The 19,944-nt window shown below is 38.2% G+C and overlaps 1 protein-coding gene across 2 annotated transcripts in view; it reads left to right on the forward strand.

Moving 5' to 3' along the window:
- Window positions 1-11: 11 nt before the first annotated feature.
- B3GALT1 (beta-1,3-galactosyltransferase 1) overlaps window positions 12-19,944 on the forward strand; it is a 504,607-nt gene continuing 484,674 nt past the window's right edge. Inside the window, exon 1 of one of the 2 annotated variants that reach the window (XM_072751846.1) lies at window positions 12-284. The gene's annotated coding sequence lies outside the window, so the exon portion shown is untranslated. Of the gene's footprint in view, window positions 285-1,269; window positions 1,642-19,944 lie in introns of those variants that run through there. The other variant, XM_072751847.1, reaches the window with a different exon arrangement.

Below are 19,944 nucleotides of genomic sequence, written 5' to 3' on the forward strand. Positions count from 1 at the left end.
GCTCGGGGGCTCCGGCTGCCGCGGCGGCTGCTCGAGCCGGTGCAGCCGGGCGAGCTCGTGCGGGCGCCGCCGCCTCCGCTGCTGCCCAGCCCGCCGCGCCGCCGGGGCTGCGGGTCCTGCGCGCGGCCGGGAGCGGAGCTCGGGAGGCGGAGGCGGCGGAGAAGTGATGCTGGCGCCGGGGCTCCGGGCAGCGGCAGCGGAGCAGCAGCGTCTCCGGGACCCCGGCTGCGGCGTCCCCGTGGCCCGCGGGCCAGCTGAGCGGCGGGAGCCGGCGCGTCCCGCGGGTAAGATCCGCCCCGGGGGCGGCGGGGGCGCCCTGGCCGCGGTGCCCGGGACCGGCTCCGGCTGGCGCGTCGGCCCCCGGGTCCCCGGACTTTGCCGGCGCGGGGGCGGCTTTGTGTGCGCGGAGGCGGGCGCGGGGCCGCGGGGGCCGGGCGGCCGGCGGGGCAGCCCCGCGGAGGCGCCCCCGGAGGTCCGCCGGGGCTCGCCGGGGGCCGCGCGGGCGCAACTTTCCCGCCGCGAGGGGACGGAGGCGCCGCGCACCCGGCGCGCGGGGGGCCGGGCGCGTTCCCCGGGGCTCCCCAAAGTCCCGCCGCGCGCGGGGACTTGAGGGAGGAGGAGAGCGGCGGCCGGAGGGCGCGGGCGCGGGCGCGGGCGGGGGCGGCGCTCGGTCCTGTCCGCTCCTGCTGGGAGGCTCGCGGCACTTTCGGGGCGCGCAGACTTGGGCTGGAGCGGGGCCGGCTCGCGGGGCGGGGCGCGCGCGGGTGCGGTGCGGGTGCGGTCCCGGTCCCCGCCGCCCCCCGCCCCCCCCGGGGTCGGACCCGGCCTGCGGCGCCCCCGGCAGCGCAGCGCCCGCGCGGGCGGCCCGGGGCTCCGGGAAAGTTGGGCGGGCTGCGGTCGGGGCGACCCGGGCGCGCGGGGCGCAAAGTGCGGGGGGCTACGTGCCCGGCCTCCCCCGGCGCCGACGCTGCTTCTGTGCCTTGCTGGATGGACTCTGCTCCCCGCGTAGCCGCTGCGAGGGCCCCGCGCCGCGCACCCCTGCGGAGGGCGGGTCTCTGCGCTGCGGCCGGGCCCGAGGAGCCCCGCCGGCCGGCGTCTCCATCCCCGTCCCGGGCGCGCAAACTTGGTGTCGGCGGGAGCTGCGGGCGCGGCCGGAGCCCCCGGGGGCCTCGGTGGGACCGTGCCCGGGACCTGCGGCGCCGCCGGAGGGGCCGCTCCCAGCCTGCCCGCCGGGCTCCGGGGAGCCGGGCCCCCCCCAGGTCGCGGGCCGGACCCGAGCCGAGCCCTTCCTCCCCTGGGAGCTGCACGCGCTGCACGACAGCTGAAACCCAGACCGCAGACGCCCGGCGGCCGGGCTCGTTTCTGATTTGGGAAGGCAGGAGGGAGGAAGCTGACACCTAATCCAGAAAGCCGGTTGGGGAGAGGGGAAAAAAAAAAAAAAAAAAAAAAAAAAAAATCAGGAGGGAGCTGTCCAAAATGTCAGCATCTTTCACGTTTTTAATTGTAAACGCTCCATTTTCTCCCAGCTTCGCAATGTAGATCATTCTGGGGCAGATGAAGAACTTGCTGGTCAGCTAGCAGTGATGTTAGTTTTGTGTCCGACGATGGTTGCACATTTTTCATCGCTTAATTCATGAACGGGTAAATGGAATTTTTAATGCTCTTATACAGCCGAATGCTTATACTGTGCAGTTGGGCTAGTAGAAAATCGGTAGTAAATGTTTTTTTTTTTTTTTTTTTTTCCCCTAGTAGTCATCACATGTGGCTTAAAAGTCCAGATTTCTGATATGATTAAAGAGCATAGCTTGCGATTGTTGTGTTTCAATATAAAATTTACCTGTTGCCAGGTGGTATTTTTTTTTTTTTTTAACATTGCTATGTTTTAGTCATTGTAACTTTTGGGATTTTATTAAGGTTACCAAACACGTTAAGCAGTTGATTTTAGTTTTGTGTTCCGTTTATGCAATGCTACGAGTTGGTAAAAATCATTTTCCTTTATAGGTTGGTATGGAGGAAATAGGACTATGAATTATGAATCATCTTAAAATGAAGTTAAGATCAAGTTATCGGTAACAAAAGTGGAACTTTTACAGAAGATTTTAACCACTTAGCTAAGAAAGTGGTTTTTCACATTGCTGTCAAGTAACATCTTGTAAAGCCACTGCGTTAGGTACTGGGGAAAGCCACAAGTCTTTAGACAGAAACACAGCTTTTGTACTCATTTTAAGGAGAGTGTGGGCATTTTTAGCCTGTGGATCTTTTATTTGGGGAGGGTTTAAAAAAAATAAATACATTTGTAAAACCGTGAGGGCATAATATAATCAAATGTAGAGAAATGCATCAAAGAACATAAATATTAGGATAAAGCAGCAAGGTCTGTGTTTGACTAAAAGCAGAAATGATGCAGGGTGTGTGTATGTGTGTGGCGGAAGAGCAGAGGCTTAAAGGAGGTAATAGATAGTGCTAGCCACTTAGTTCACACAAGCAATTCAAGTTTTGCCAGTTCTGCAAATTCACTTCAGTTTTGACTTGTTTTGCTGCAGGGCAGCCCATGGGCTCAGACTGCCATATTTTCTACACGGATTTTAGTAACTCAAGTAAATGTCAACTTGTCAAGACTCTAGGCCACTAAATTCACTTTTTGACCTGTGCCAGATTTTCATTTCAACGCTGAATAACTTTTCTAAAAAGATCACGTTTACTATAAATAGCAGTGCAAAAATACTATGACCTTATTAAATAAACATTTAATTTGTCAAATAGTCCTGATTGGAGTTTCTACGTTATTAGGTAAGATAGTGAGGCTTATTTAATTTTATTAATAGTAATTTGTTTTCATTTAAGTAATGACAGAGCCAGTTTTTAATTGGAAACTAGCACATTTAGGAGAATGAGAAACCTCAGCCAGTTTAGTACGTCAGAAATTCATTGCTTTCTCTCTCTGTGTCGCACATACACCCGTATACTGGAAAGTCTCTCAAGAGGAATGCAACCACCCTGCATTAGAAACAAGTTCAGCCACCTATCCTGAATGATGAAGGTACTTTATAAGGCAAAGCTCGTCTGCCTAAATAATCCATTATTAATTAATTATAATAATATAATATAATTATAATTCACATAAAATTTAACAAATTATGCGGGTCCCTGCTATGTGCAAAGACACTGTTCTAGTTGTTTTGACTATATCAGAGATTAAATCAAAGACCCTTGCCCCCATGGAGCTTATATTCTATAGGGGTGAAATAGATCATAAACAAAAAACGTAAGTGGAGAGTGTATAGAATATTTATCTCTCCTACTGACCTTTGTTTTCTAAATCTCCATGCAATGGCCCGGTCTCTTTGCATCTCATTTTCTTTCCAGTAAATATACACCTATCCACACACCCACACAAATATACTCAAATTAATCTAAGAACTGGAAAGTAATCATGTTGATAATCTAATACGTGTCACTCCTGAGGCAATATATATATGAACAATATCACTATCTAAGATAAGGGTTGAAGGTAAGAGAGGGATTCAAAGATGATTAAGCAATAAAATAACAGAATATCTGCCTTTTAAAAATTCTTTAAAATCAAACTTTTTTTTTTTTTTGGTGGAACTAAAATGGGAAATATTATCCTTTAACAAATTTGTTTCAAATTAACATCTTAAAAGGCATTTGTGACAATCAAGGTCAAATCTACGTAACCTCATTTAAAGGAGAAGAGTGAATTAGAAGTAGTAAAGATCCAAAAGCATAATTTTAATGAGAAGCCTTCTGCTTCTTCTACATCGAGAGTGACATGTTCATGTACATCTGTGAAAGTTGATCAAAAATCCAAGCATCTGAGGTCAAAGTTTCCCTAAAGTTGATGCTTCAGAAAAAAGATTCATGATCCGACTCTCTAATGAAAAAATGCCGAAATATTTCAAAAATTTCAAAATAACTTTGTCTTTAATTCAAAATCAATTTGGTTATCCAGTAAGCCCAATTACAGATAAAACTTTGTGATGTTTTCCCAGGTTCTTTTATGCATAAAAGCGTGTAATTATAAGTCCAGTTTCACTTTCAGTGCTTTCCATGTAATTGTTTTCTTCAGGGTCTTGAGCGTACAGCTCCAAAGATTTGTTATTTTTATTTTTACCCTCATGTGAAGAAAGTCAGGAATCTTACTTTCAAAAACTGGTTTGTGAACAATATTTTCATATTAGAGGAAGGATGAAATTGTATACGCAAGAAGCCATACTACGTAATGAACTACTGCCAACTTATTCACAAGTTCTGTTATAACAAGATATTAGTACTAACACAAGGCTAACAGTCATTTCTGAGTGGATTTCCATCATTTAAGAAAAATCTTCAAGATTGCTGCTATACAGTCTAGCTTTAGGAGATGGGAAAAAGTCTTCTGATAATACTATCTCAATATTTTATTTATCTAGATTCAAAAATGTATATACTACCAGTTTAAGCCTTTACCTTTTTTGCCTGGTTTTTCTTTGTTCTGCTCAAAATGCAAGACTTTAGGGAAATAGTGTGTTAAAAAAAAGCAAGTAAACCAACCAGTAGTAATCATACCTTGCATACAAAGTCAGCTCTGGCTGATTATGAAAATGTTGGATGAGAGCTAAGTAGGAATTAGATATTTAGACCTGGGAAGAATCCAGGTTATTAACCCAACCTCTCCTATGAGAAAGGAAGAACTTTACTCCAGGAAGTTGATAATTGCCCAAAGTCCGTTGAAAGTAGAGCCAGATCTAGAAACACTGTGTGTCAACTACTAAGTGTGTAAGTTAACTCCATGCCAGTTGCCCATTAAACAGCTCTACATTTTGTGAAATAGTAATGTTAAGAAGAATGACTACATCTACCAATTTGTACATCTAAGTATTTTAATATCTGACATAATACTGCAATTGTATTAATATTATGTTAGGGTCAAGAAAATGATAAATTGGGATGCATTTAGAGATGTCATCTAAGATTTATAGGGCTGGGAGTAAGTTTGCATGTAAAATATTTGTACTCAATTCAGCTGTTGTGTCCATTGAATTCCTTTTAAATATTTATGTCTCTAACAGGATTTTTTTTTCATTTCCAAAGGTCTGTTGGCTTCAAAGTGATCAATAGGTGAGCTTTAGGGACTCCAAGAAATACCAAATTGTTTGTAAGCTTTTTCATTTTTGAATATTCCATAGTAAGGAAAAAAATTGTTAAGCTTAAAAGCTACTGCTTTAAGTTAGATTAAAACAAAAACCCAGGGGCACCTGGGTGGCTCAGTGGTTGAGTGTCTACCTTCAGCTCAGGTTGTGATCCTGGGGTCCTGGGATTGAGTCCTGCATTGGGCTCCCTGCAGGGAGCCTGCTTCTCCCTCTGCCTATGTCTCTGCCTCTCTCTCTCTCTCTCTCATGAATGAACAAATCTTTAAAAATACGTAAATATATAAAACACAAAAAGCAGGCAGAAAGAGGAACCTGTATGGATAGTGAGGAGACCTTAAAGAACTAGTACTTTTCTGATCCAAGAAGAAAAAGAATAAGAAAACCCTCCTGCTAGATTCCATCAGAAAACAGCTCACACAGTGGTTGGAAGAGATACTTCATTGTCCTAAAATGCAAATTTGCAACTGAAGAGATGGTATAAATCATGTAGTTATAAAACTGTACTTGGTTTTGAGTTATGGCAGTTAGCATTTTGTTTGGTTTTGGACAATGAAATATTTTCATGGCATATATAGGTGACGTCAGAGCCAATTCAATTCCTTGTGGGACAGTAACATTTGTGGGTGATTTCCTCAGGGCCCTTAGCACTTAGTCAGAAACAATTGCCAGAGGTAGAGTTTGATTGTAAACAATAAGCTGTAATTTAAATGCTAGTACACGAGAAAAATTACACTAGTTGTACACAGTGCTATGTGGGTAGGCTTTATGAATAGGGTATATGAACTAATAGATTCCACTGTACATCTGTCTATGCCAGTCAGAGGGCTGGTGAGTTCCCACCATAGCCCATCACTACTTTAGTTTTCTGTGTCAGGTAAAATGGTGATAGCATTACGTACATGCATACACATATATAGACTTTCGCATATCTAGACAATCCAAATTAAGATCCAAAGAGAGTGCTGCAAAATTTGGAGATTCTAAAGCTCCTATGGAATAGCAAATAGGTTATAACAGCCAAAAAACTGTTTAAATAAATAAAGCATTGAGATAAAGTTGAGCTATCAAATAAAAATATTAAAAATGTCAGTAATTAACACAGTATAGGAATATATAGACAAATAAGAAAGTGAGAGAACCCTAGACACAAACTCTAAGATATATGAGAATAAAGTATCATATGTAATAATTACAAGTCTGTGGGAAAATATATGGTGCTGGGGAAACTGAGTAATTATTTGTCAAGAATATACACTTCCTATTTCATAATGTATTCCAAAATAAATGTCAGATGAAACAAAGAGTTAATAGAAACTCTGAATCAAGTTAGAAGAAAATAGATACTTTATAAACACAAATATAATGGGACACATATGAAGATATGACCTTATAAAATTTGACCGTTTAAGTCAGGAATGCCAAAAGTAAATCAAGGAAATATTTTCACCAGAAATTGCTAATGGCAGTTTCATATTCACTGTTACAGAAACCTTTCAGTATTTTCTTCTGCTAGTGGACTTATCTCAAAATGTGATTCCCAGTTTATATCCATTCCTTTCATACCTGAAAACTTCTTGAAAAAGAGGTTTATATTCATCATTCTTCCCAGTGTCTTGAACAATAATTAGGGAGCAATAGGTATTGTTAGTGGCTAGTAAAAACTTAAAAGTATACCAGTAGAAAATGGGAAAAATAATCTACAAAACCCAGAAATATATAAGGGTAATAAGCATCTCTAGTTTTAACTAAGGATAAAAAGAAAAGGAACACATTTTTTAAATGGCAGTACTTTTTAGCTCATCAAAATAGCAAAGATTACAAGAGAAGGTTGATTCATTAAAAAAAAAAAAGTTGATGTAGATGATGAAGATGAAGGTAAACTGCAGATTCTCCTAAATTTCTGGTAAGGCTATCCATTAGTGTTTACAGAATTCTTGTTACATGCTACAGAAATTACTTGTGACTAACTTAAGGAATAAGATAAAAAACAAGGGAAGGTATTTTGTAGCTTACAAAATCAAAAGAAAAGGAGAGGAAATGGAATAGCTACAGAGGTCATGGAAGAAGGTGATGGAATCCCGGGTACCATCCCTGGGATGAATCAGCATCGATTCTTTCCTGTCCGTGTGTCACTTTGCTCCAGAATGAAATTCCTGGAATGAGAAGTATGACCTAGTTCACATTTCATGCCTACAGTTTAGTCAGTGAATCACTAGGGAGTCCTATCAAGAACACATTCAAAGGAAAATCAAGGCATTGTTACCAGTAGAAGGGAAAAAGGATACTGGGCAGGTGAAAAGCAACAGATTTCCAGTGTAAGTATCGAAGCCTTAAAAATATTCCTTTTGTTTTAGTAATACCACTTCTAGGAATTAATGCCATGTCGTTAATCAGAAATACAGTGTTCTTTAAATGCCATTTGTAATAGATTGATGGTAAAAATAATATTTGGCCCATAAAGAGAAGAATGGTTAAATTATGGTTTATGCCATTGAATGATGATTTTGAACGGTTGGTAGTAACTTTGGAAAAATGTTGATGAAATAATAGTGAAAAACCACAGAATGCAAAATTTATTATGCAGGAAGAACTGACATTTACATATATGAAAAAGCTTGAATAAGATATTAACATTTGTTTTGGGGGGGATACTGGGATTATGGGAGTTTTACTTTTAAGCATAGAAAAATATGTTTTTGCCAGGAGCAGGCACTGCTTTAATAATCACACAAAAATCTATACTAAAATAAACAAAAGAATAATTAGAGAAATGATAGTAGCTTTGGGCTTCCAGGCAACTATGTTAGAAGTAAAACATTGGACTGATACACTTAATTTTGAAAGGAAAAGAGCTAATGTACAATATTCCTTTTTCCACATTGTAAGTTATTGTAAGTAAGGTTCAGCTAAGTTTCCTACTTTGAAAGTCAAGAGTCATTTTGGACTTAGTACAATAGTATTGGGAATGTATTTGCATTTTATGGTTCAGATGAAGAATTTTTATTGGCAAAAGAAGTAAAAAAAAATAGAAATGATTACATATATAGATATGTGTGTCTATCCCATCAGTTTCCTTGCTAATTCTCATTAACTCATGCTTAAATTGAGGTAATATGCGCTAGTGTATCTTAAGATAAATGACTGGGTGACGGGCACTGAGGGGGGCACTTGATGGGATGAACACTGGGTGTTATTCTACATGTTGGCAAATTGAACACCAATAAAAAATAAATTTATAAAAAAAACTCATTTAAACTACAAAAAAAAAAAAAAAGAGAAGAAGATAAATGATAGCCTGGTCTAGTTATTTATTAAGTACAATTCAAGATTCTATTACATTTCATTATCATAGGACAGAAAACCATGCTTCCTTATTTAAACCAGAAAGCAAATGTAGTCGAATGTCTGAATTTTTTTCTTTTTGGTTCATACCTACAACTCAGAAATTATACATGCTAAAGAACAGGTCTAGGGATAGCAATGAGTGGAATTTTCCTAAAAGCATAAGTAAGTTATTATTATAATACATTTTGGGGTCGCAGTTTACTCTGGCATATTGACTGAGTTCTGTACAGAATGATTTTGATGATCTCATGAATTATACTTTAATACAATAACTGGGAAAGAACAGAAAAGGAAAAAGAAAATTGGCTGATCATTGGTTCCCTCTAATAGCCATAGCCTTCTTGTGGTTCATGGAATGTACAATCTGATAGCTAGTTCCGTTCCAGGGTGTAGATTAGAGCCAATTCTGTTGTTATTATCTTCTTTTGTTAGAATAATGTATAGGATTTTCAAATGGATAATATACACATGGTTCAAAAAATACACAGTAAAAATTCTCTCTCCCCTATTTCTATCTCCCCTAGTCCTCATCCCCCCCCAAATAGATAACCTCTTTTATTTGTTTCTTAGTATCTTTTCAGGGATTGCCAAGCATATGCAAACACTAACCTTTTAAAGGCTTTTACCTTTTCTCAATTTTTATACAAATGGTGACATTTTATATACATACTTTGCTTCCTACCTTTTAAACTCAACAACCTTGAATGACTGTCAAAGTAGATAAATAGTTTCCTCATTCATTTTTAAGCTCCATGATACTGCATTTCTTGAAACTACCATAATTTATTTATTATTAAACAGTGGCCTCCTAAGGAACAATTTTATTTTTTTTTAAATATTCTGGCTAACACAACCAATGTCATAAATACTCTTGTATTTATATCACATGTGCAAGAATCTGTTAGGTCCTAGACATGGAGTCACTGGATTCAGATATATGTGTGTTTGTTCCCTTTGAAAGTGTATGTGTATTTGTTTTCATTTAATTTTCTTGCTTTCCTTGTCTTCAGTTGCATGATTAATACTGCTGAATTAGACTGGACCAAAGATTTCAATTCATGACTTTTCCCTAGAGACTCCTGCCCAGGTTTACACTTACCTATCGGCGTGCTTTGTAGGTATGCAATTTATTGTGAACTAATCTTGTTTGGTGATCTTCCAGCATCTGCTTAACCGTCTTGACCACAAAGATAGCTACTAAAACAGGGAGATTTTGTCACATTGTTCCTTAATTTCAAAAATTCTCTTTTCCTATCCTCTGGCCTACTAGACTAATAAATTATATGAGCAATGTGAGCACTTGCTATTCATCTACTAAATGACAATATTAAAAATAATCATGTCCCATGTTGGCAAGGATGCAGTGAATCTGGTGCTTTCAGAAATCATTCGTTGCAATTAAAATTGGCACAGCCCTTTTGAAAAGCAATTTGGCAGCATATAGGGAAAAAACTACAAAAATATTCATACTGTCTGATCCATTAATATTCCTTCTGGGAATCTATCCTAAGGAAATAGTACAAAATATGGAAAAGGTCTTATGTTTGAAGATGTTGATGGATGTATTATGTAAAATATAAAATCAAAAGCAACTCAAATGGCCAATAATACATTTAGGCATGTACAGTTGAGGATAACATACAACAATTAAGAGTACATATGAGAATTATAATAAAATAAAAATACATATGCTATAATGTTTCTTGGGGAAAACATGGTACAAAATTACATACTAGTTCTATAGCTATATAAAACCTACACATAACAACCCTGAAATTATAAATGTTATAAAATGGTGGGAAAATAGGTAGTCTTTCCCTTTTTATCCCCAGTTTTCTAGAATATTTTACACTTTAAATGAAAAAAAAAAAAGAAAAACATATTTTTCCCTTTTGTCTTTGATGTTTTGCACTGTATATAAATCATAGCTTTTGATAGCTAACTTCTTTACCACTATTCAGTGATGTGAGATTTTTAATCTTTTATATACAGGTGAGTTTATCCTGGAGTGTGCAGTGTAATACATGTTTTCTTTACAAGTGCTCTCTCCCTTCTATATATCAAAAGATACCATAATCACTGTACTTCCTTTCAGTCTCATTCTTTGTGATAGATATTTTTTCTCTTTGGAAGAAAAATTCTGATAATTTGGACAGTCCTGAACATGCCTTTTGCCTACATCTTAGACTTAATCTCCTAACATTCTTCCCTCTGCTCACCAAGCTTCTATCATGCCAGTCTTTCTCCTTCTCAAACACTGTAAGCCAAATCAGACTGTCTCCTAATTCTTTATTAAATTCTACATTCTTCATTAAAGTATATGCAGGAAAAATTAATGACATAACAAATATATCAGACATATAGGCATACCCTGTGGAATAGATGGGCACTAGATAATATTGCCCATGACAGTTGTATATCTTTAAGAAAAAGCAAATAGCTAAAATATGAGAAAAATATCCCGCCTCCCCTTTTTTTTTTGCATATGAGTTAATTTGTTAAGTTGAAATGAAGTAGGAAGGGATAATGTGAAGTATGTTTTTTTTCCCCACTAGCTCTTTGGAAAATGAATGTGGTGGCATTATCTCTCTTTATTGAAGTGCATTTTATATCATAGACTATCTTGTTATCTTTGCCCAGTTGATTATCGCATTATCTTCAAAGTATTAAGCTCACAGTTAATTTCAAGGAGACTGCAAGGAGAAGAGTGTCATCTCATGTTTGAAGCACTGTTTTACAGTTCTATGTACTTATCTTTCCTGTCAGGGTAACGATTTTGAATTTCTTCATAATAAAGATGTTATTTTCTGAGATGGTGGGCCAGTGAGTCATGGGACATTTTGAAGTCATGGTGGAAATGCTTTCTAAAGGACTTGCTTTTGACAGTGCTCCATCCATGACCTGCCAGGACTACCATCTGAGACTTGGTCAAATTTTAAAGAATACATTCGGATTTGCTTATAAGTGCCAAAACCACCCTTCACTATAGATTTTAGCTATATCACTGCCAAGATCACCCCTTCCCTCTCCTTTTCCTAGTGAAACTCAGAGATTTTACTTTCAGCTATTCCAAATTTCTCATCAACCAGGTGATAGCTTCAGGTTGTGAGTATCTTTATTAAAAAGACCTTCAACAACTTTTTAGGGTCTAAAAACATATTCATTTAAAATTACATTTATAAAAAGAAAAATAGGGATCCCTGGGTGGCGCAGCGGTTTGGCGCCTGCCTTTGGCCTAGGGCGCGATCCTGGAGACCCGGGATCGAATCCCACGTCAGGCTCCCGGTGCATGGAGCCTGCGTCTCTCCCTCTGCCTGTGTCTCTGCCTCTCTCTCTCTCTCTCTGTGACTATAATAAATAAATAAAAATTTATTAAAAAAAAAAAAAAAGAAAAATAAAATTACATTTAGAACTAAATTTCCAGTCTGTAACTAGGAGTAAGGGTGACATAAAAAAGTAGGAAAATATAGTTAAAATATCATTTTATTTATCTTATTTTTTAAAAAGATTTTATTTATTTATTCATGAAAGACACAGAGAGAAAGGCAAAGACATAAGGAGAAGCAGGCTCCTTTAGAGGATCCCGATGTGGGACTCCATCCTCGGCCTCCGGGACCACACACTGAGGTGAAGGCAGATGTTCAACCACTGAGCCACCCAGGAGTCCCAAAATATCATTTTAGTAAAAGGGACAATAGTTCTTGTCTCATTGAGCTTTTCATTGAGAATAATAGTAATAGTAAATAATTTTGGGAGTGTTACTATGTGTTAGTTACAGAATTGTTAATCATTTTATGGGCATAATATGACTTTTAATACTTAGCAAAACCTTAGGCAGTAGATGTCATTAACATTTCCATTTTATAGATGTTGAAACTAAGACCAAGATACAGGTTAGGTAACATTTCTAAGACTCAAAAGTGAGTTTTTGATGGAGGCAAGAATCCAACATGGGAGCCTCAAAAAGTTTACTACTTTTGTTTATTGGCTTTTAGCATAGAGTGATTGAATTTTCAACTTTTTCTACTCTGCTGAACAAACTCAATAAAGGAGGTGAAATTTATAAAATATGCATGTGTGTATGTATGTATGTATGCATATCTGTATCTCTCTATATCACTAGAAAGGAGATTTCAAGTAAACAGGCCCAGGGTAGTCTAATAAATGGAAAGACAATGCTATCTTCCTCCAACTTTGGCTATAATTTCTGTTTTATTCGTGTTCTTTCTCAGATGGTTTACTATGCTGTTTTATTATCTTACATTTCAATTTAAAACGAGGAAATGAAATAAGGGATATTTTAAAATCAAATCTGAAAAATCCTCCAGTGAGAAGTAGTCAGTTTGAAAATGAAATTAAGAGATTTGGCTGCTAACCAAACCTTTTGTTTTTGAGGGGGATGGGTGAGAATGGGAGTGAGGAGTTGAGTGTATTACTAGTATTTGGGTTTTTTTTTTAAGCGTCATTGTAGGGTGATAGTTTATTTCCCTTTTTTAGGTGGTGATAGGAAAATGACATCCTCTACTTAATTTCCCCCTATATTTGAGATAGGATTTGAAAACTATATTGTTCCATCAGTGGCTTGACAAATATTTATGATGAAATATTTCATGTATATAAAATTCTGAAAAATATCCCAAATTATCTAAAGCAATGATTTCAGTATTCAGAAACTCAATGATTAACTATTTGAACTGAGAACTTATACTTAGCTGTGTTCCCTAGCTCTTTTAATGTCATATTCATTGTCATATTTATATATGCAGCTTTACCTGTTGCAAAAGTAATTTACCCAGCAGGACCTAGCTTAACATCCAAGGGGCCATGAATCACAATCATGACTTTTTTTTTAAACTACATACATTAACGTTGTATTTCAAGAAACTTAACTTCTCATAGCTTATGACTGAAGACTATTAAATGTAACTTGGTCTATATTAGATACTAGATGCTCCAGAACAGAAAGGTTGGATTCAGCATTAATTATTATTACTCAGTTTTTCTTTCCTTGCATTTGCTTTGCTTTCTTTTCAAATAGTGAGATTTCAGAATTTCTCAGAATGAAGAAATAGATAATATATGAACCTAAGAAAGATGGAAACTTAGAGTTTATGTACCTTAGAATTATATACTCACTTCTTGGGTATTACTTTGTATTTATGAACCACTTTTTGCATGTGGCAGATATAGTATATGTCATGTGCACAATTATATGTTCTAGTGTTCATAGTGACATGGACCTGCCTCTTCAAAAAATTATTTAGGGTCCTTTCTAATCTTGGTCATCTAGTGAGTTAGAAAATACTCAATATCTATATCTATGTTGTTTTATGCCTTCAAGTCACATTATAATTCCAAGAGCCCAATTGATTAACAATGAAGAGTGAAAACATAACAGTAACTTGTAAAAAAGTTTAAGGTGATGATTTTGAAAAATTTAATTTGAAAAATATATATACAGCAAAGTTAGTGTTATATTTTCATTTTCAAATAGGTATACTGTAATTAGAAAAAGGCTTATAGATTCTTTTTCCTATTTATATATTTTACTCACATTTTGTTTTTCAGAAAATGCTGTTGTCCAAAACAAGCATGAACTGCAATTCAACTGAACTAATAACTAGTGGATTAATGAATATTTGGATATTATACACATGCAATAAGTATTAGTTTTAACTGAAATGTCATGTGCATACCACAGAAACAGTAAACAAGAATATATAAAAGATTTTCTGTGCAGACATCAAAAGCAAACTATTTCCTTTTAGCAATGTGCAACATTGTTTATGATTTAATTTTTTTCAGTAGGATGCATTATTTTCAATGAGCAACTTATATTTGCACTGGTGAGCCAATATCTTCCTTGAAGAATACTTATTTATTTATTGCCTAGCTTAAAAAATAATTAAAAAATATTTAGCCTCAATTATAGTTATATATTCAACCATAATTCTTTTAGCCCCTATTATGTGCTAGGTACTGTTTTAAGGACTGAGAATGCAGCAGTGAATAAAAGACTCTATTCTCATGGAATTTACATTTTAGTTGGGAGGGAGGTAATATGACTAGGATAGGGGGCAGGGCAGGAGAAGGAGGAGAGAGGCAACAAACATGTAAGTAATATAACAGCACATCAGGTAGTATGAGTGCTAAGAAAAAACAAAAGCAGGAGCACCTGGTGGCTCAGTCAGTTAAGTCTCTGACTCTTGATTTCAGCTCAGGTCATGGGCTTAGGTCATGATCTCAGAGTCATGGGATCCAGACCCCCAAGGCCTGCCAAGCACCACCTTGGGCTCCTTGCACTCAGCCAAGAGTCTGCTTCTCCCTTTGCTCCTCCCCTTGCTTGCTGTGTTCTCTCTCTCTCTCTCTCTTTCTCAATAAGTAAATAAAATCTTAAAAAATAGTAAAAACAAAAGCAGAGGAAGAGTATAGACACTGATGGAAGAATGGGCTGCAAGTTTTAGGTAGGGTGATTGAGAAAGGTTTTTCAGAAGATGTGGTTTTTCAGAAGCAGAGACCTGAATTAAAGGAAGGACCATTGCCATGTTACTGTCTGGGGAAGAATCCTCCAGGCAGATGTTATGGAAGCAATGAGCCTGGTGTGTCAGAGACACTTCAGTCAACCTAGTTCTACTGGAAAGAATGAGGAGGAAAGAATGGTAGGATGTGAGATTGGAGAGGTGAGGAGAATGAGCCTTCTGTAGGCTGTAGGCAGGGTTATAGAGTTTGAAGCATCAATAGTTGGAAGGTTTTGACTGGGAATATGGGTTGATGTGTTTCTGGCTGCCAGGTGTAGAGTTGACAATAGGAAAAAAGCCCGGTAGAAAATGATTTCGAGACTATTTCAGACATCTAGAGAGAGAGAGAGAATGGTGGTCTTGGAAACAGGTAATAGAAACACCTCAGCTATGTGCAAGCACTTCTGAATATAAATTATTTTCTTTACTAATGTCTCACTGTTGATTCTACATGTTCTATAAGGATAATGGCAGAAACCAAGGTGCTGTGGACTTATTAGGGAACAGTATTGTACACTTATCATGAGGGTGCATTTTATTTTTCCTAAGGCAACTTATCAATAATAAAAATACTAAAAGATTTGGCTATGTGAAAATTAAATGTGCTGTTAGCATTTCCAACTTATTTGCCATTTAGATTTGATTCCTACTACACAGTTCATCATTTTATATGCCTTCTTCTCCTCACTTGGCTTTTACTCACTGGACCTGCAAGTTCTGAGAGGAGATGTACTCTATACATAGAATTTTATTGTGTACCTAAAATTTAGAACGTTTTAATCAGTTTGGATGAGTTGCAAGAGATAGAATTCCAATTCAAAATAGCTTAGAGGGGATCCCTGGGTGGCGCAGCGGTTTAGCTCCTGCCTTTGGCCCAGGGCGCGATCCTGGAGACCCGGGATCGAATCCCATGTCGGGCTCCCGGTGCATGGAGCCTGCTTCTCCCTCTGCCTGTGTCTCTGTCTCTGCCTCTCTCTCTCTCTCTCTCTGTGTGACTATAATAAATAAATAAAAATTAAAACAACAACAACAACAACAACAAAAACAAAACAAAATAGCTTAGAAAAATTTACTGGTTTGTATCACTAAGTGACCCAAGGGGTAAATTCAGTTTTATCGGGATCAGAGGTTTCAACCAATGATACGGACCTATTCTATCACCCTGAATCATTGTATTATGCTTGGTTTCATTCTTAGGCAGTTTATCTCTCTCCTTGTCACACCTCACACTCCCACCTCCTCACCACACAGCTGGCAATCTCCAAATTAAAGATGCCAGAAATGGATGAAGCTCTTCTTGCATAACTCTGGGAGAGGTCACAATTTGGGTAACGTGACTGGATCAATGTGATCAGGAGAAGAGAGCGCTGACCCACATGCCTCTACATTTCTTCTCTGGAGCTACATATAAGGACTGATCACAACCCTAACAAAAGATGTTGAGGATACAAAAATAAATTACATCCACTTAATTTGAATTACTTCGAATAAACTTCAGATTTCTGAATTTCTTGGAAGATGACATTCTGTATTTCTGGGTTAATTTTTGTGAGAAGAGAAGTACAGAGTCCAAGGGAACAACAGAACAAACCTGATTATCATTTGGGTAAATGCAAAAATTGCCCTTGGCCATTAGATACCAATGGACAGATCATTTTCTGTTAAACATAATTTCCAGATTAATTTGAATCACCCTTTCTACCACCAACAAAAATTACATGAAATTTGAAAGAAAATTAAAACCTTCTTAAAAGTAACAAAGGTCAAGAATGATTACAGTGCTGAAATCTGGGAGAGATAGGCATCTACCATTCGAACATATTTTTATCATCCCAAAGAAAAACATCTGAGAGACTGAATTGTGGTCTTGGTGATCTTGTGGGACTGGACAGAATCCAAGAATCTCCATAGAGGGATTCACTAAGTAACTATCCCTCCTTTGGGACTGGACTTTTAAAAAGCTGAACCTTAGGAGTAAGTTGCTGGAAGCAAACTTGTCTTTGCATCAACTTGCAGTCCACGTGCATGTTACATGGGTAGCCTGCAAAACCACAAACTTTGAAATCAGATTAAGGTGGTTCATGCTGGCTAACATCCTGAATGTCTGGCAAAAGAAAGTGAAAATCTTCTCTGAAGGAAATATCATCTTAGGCTTGAAATGTTTTAGGGAATAATTTTTCATATGTAATATTCAGTATACATTCAAACCAGATACACATTAACCAAGTCATCAGAATTAATATTATCAGTGAAGGGCCAATGGTCATCACGTACCTGTTGATATGTTCTGAGGAGACAGTATCATTTATGTAATAGTATGGTTCAGAATGTTTAACTTTAATCATTGAGAAACAATAGATAAACCTTAATGACATTATTCTATTTAAAAGAGGGAAAGCAAGACTATGTTATTCAAATATGTCCGTGTCATAAAATACAAAGGATCTGGAAATGTCCCAAATTAAAGGAGACCAAAGAGTCATGACAACTAAATGCTATGCATGATCCTAAATTAGATTCTGTACCAAAGAGAATAACATGGCAAAAAGTTACATTATTGGGACATAAGTTGGTTAAGTGTCCGACTCTTGATTTTGTTTTTTTTTTTTTTTTTTTTCCGACTCTTGATTTTGACTCAGGGTCCTGGGATCGAGTCCTGCATCGGATTTTGCACTTGGCAGGGAGTCTGCTGGAGAATTTCTCTCCCTCTTCCTTTGCCCCTCACCCTGCTCTCTCTCTCTCTCTCTCTCTCTCTCTCTCTCTCTCTCACACACACACACACACACACACAAATAAATAAATGTTTGAAAAGAAAGTGGCATTATTGTCTCAATTCATAAAAGAGAGTATTGGTTGGAGGACTAGATAAGGATATTTGTTTTAGTCAATTTGGGCTGTTATAACAAAGTAACAGAGAAGGGGGGACTTATAAACAACAAAAATTTACTTCTCCCAGTTCTTCTGGAGGCTAGAAGTCTGAGATTTCTGCCATCGTGGTTGAGTTCTGCTGAGACACCTCTTCTAAGGTGGAGGCTGCTGACTTTTCATTGTATCCTCACATGGTGGAAAGAGCTAGCAAGCTCTATGAACTCTCCTTATAAGGACACTAATCCTGTTCATAAAGCTCATGACCTAATTACTTCCCAAAAAAAAAACACATCTCAAAATGCCATCACATTGGGATTGGGATTTCAAGATACAAATTTTGGAGGGACACATTCAGTCATTGTAGTATTAGAATGATGTTAACTTATTGGTAGTTGTCTTGTGTTATATAAGATAATATTCTTAGAAACTAAACACTAAAGATTTTATGAGTAGTGTTATGTATAACTTATTCTCAAATTGTTCAGGGAAGAATTGTATTATATATCATATTTATAAAAAGTTAACAAAATATTTATATACAGATATTTATATGTATTATATGTTTTTATAAATAGAATGGTAAAGCAAGGGCAAAATGTTAATAATATTGAATCAAGGAGAGATTATATGGATGTTCTATGTATTTTACACTTAGAAATTTTTTGTAGCTTTAAAATTATGTGTAAATGAAAAGTTGGAAAGAAATACTAGGCCCACCAGTTCTAAGATATCTAAGTTATCAGATGCAGCCTGTAATACCACTAAAAAAGGAAAAAGGAAAAAAAAACACCCATACTTGAAAATCTGTGCAAAGGTGAAATAACAGGGGCAAACATCCAGTTCTATGATCAATAAGTTCTGGAGATGTAGGCCCACTAAAGTTAACGATACTGGACTGTATACTTGAAAGATGCTAAGAGACTCGATCGTACATGTTCTCACTCCTCATTACGCAAGGCGACTACATAAGCTATTAAAAGTGTTAACTAGTTTTATTGTGGTAACCATGTTTTGCAGTATGCCCATGAATCAAATCAACATGCTGTACCTTAAATTTATACAGTGTTATATGTCAGTTATACCCCAATAAAGCTGGAAAAATTCTTTGTAATAAAACATAAGACTTCATTTGTATAACAGGCATACACAGGTTAGTTTAAAAGTACTACAAAGCACAGACCTAAAAATGTGCCGTTAAGCTATTACTACAGTTCTGTTGTGGTTTTCTTCTGTCTGGCATACAGACAGTCAAATAGAATTTGTCTTTCTTCCGGCTATGGACTGTGGGCTGCTGGGGTCGGTGAAGGATCTCAAGATGGCCAGGCGAAAATTTGCTCTAAAAACCATTGACTGGTACCTTTCGGGGAGATCATACCCCGAAACCAGAAGGCCATTGCCAACTCCCTGAAATCCTGGAATGAGACGCCTACCTACAGGTTGGCTACTCCTCCTGAGAAACTACCTGCTATCAACTGGGCTTGCTACAAGGCCAGTGTAGCAAAGGCTGGCTTGGTAGATGACTTTGAGAAGTTTAATGCCCTGAAGGTTCCTGTGCCAAAGGATAAATATACTGTCCAGGTGGATGCTGAGGAAAAAGATGTGAAAAGCTGTGCTGAGTTTTTGTCTCTCTCAAAGGCCAGGATTGAAGAATATAAAAAAGAGCTGGAGAAGATGAAGAGCATGATTCCATTTGTTCAGACGATCATTGAGGACCTGAATGAAGTCTTCCCAGAAACCAAATTAGATAAGAAGTATCCCTATTGGCCTCACAAGCCGATCGAAAATTTATAAACTGGAGTTGGAGAGAAAGCTCTGGCCCTCATATTATAAACGTTGGACATTAAGAATAATGATATGGTGAAAAAAAAGAATTTGTCTTTCTCCCTCACTCCCTCAAAGTATATTCAATTTCATTAAGCAGAGTTACAATATAATGATCTTGTAATTAACTTGCTAAATGCTACAGTATTTTGGATTTCTTGTGTCCTTGATTTTCCTCCTCATTTCTGGAAAAGCCAGTATACCGTCACTTTGCCATTTATATGGAGATCTGACTAAAC

This window comes from Vulpes vulpes, chromosome 3 (genome assembly GCF_048418805.1).
Source record: "Vulpes vulpes isolate BD-2025 chromosome 3, VulVul3, whole genome shotgun sequence".
Classification (NCBI taxonomy): domain Eukaryota; kingdom Metazoa; phylum Chordata; class Mammalia; order Carnivora; family Canidae; genus Vulpes; species Vulpes vulpes.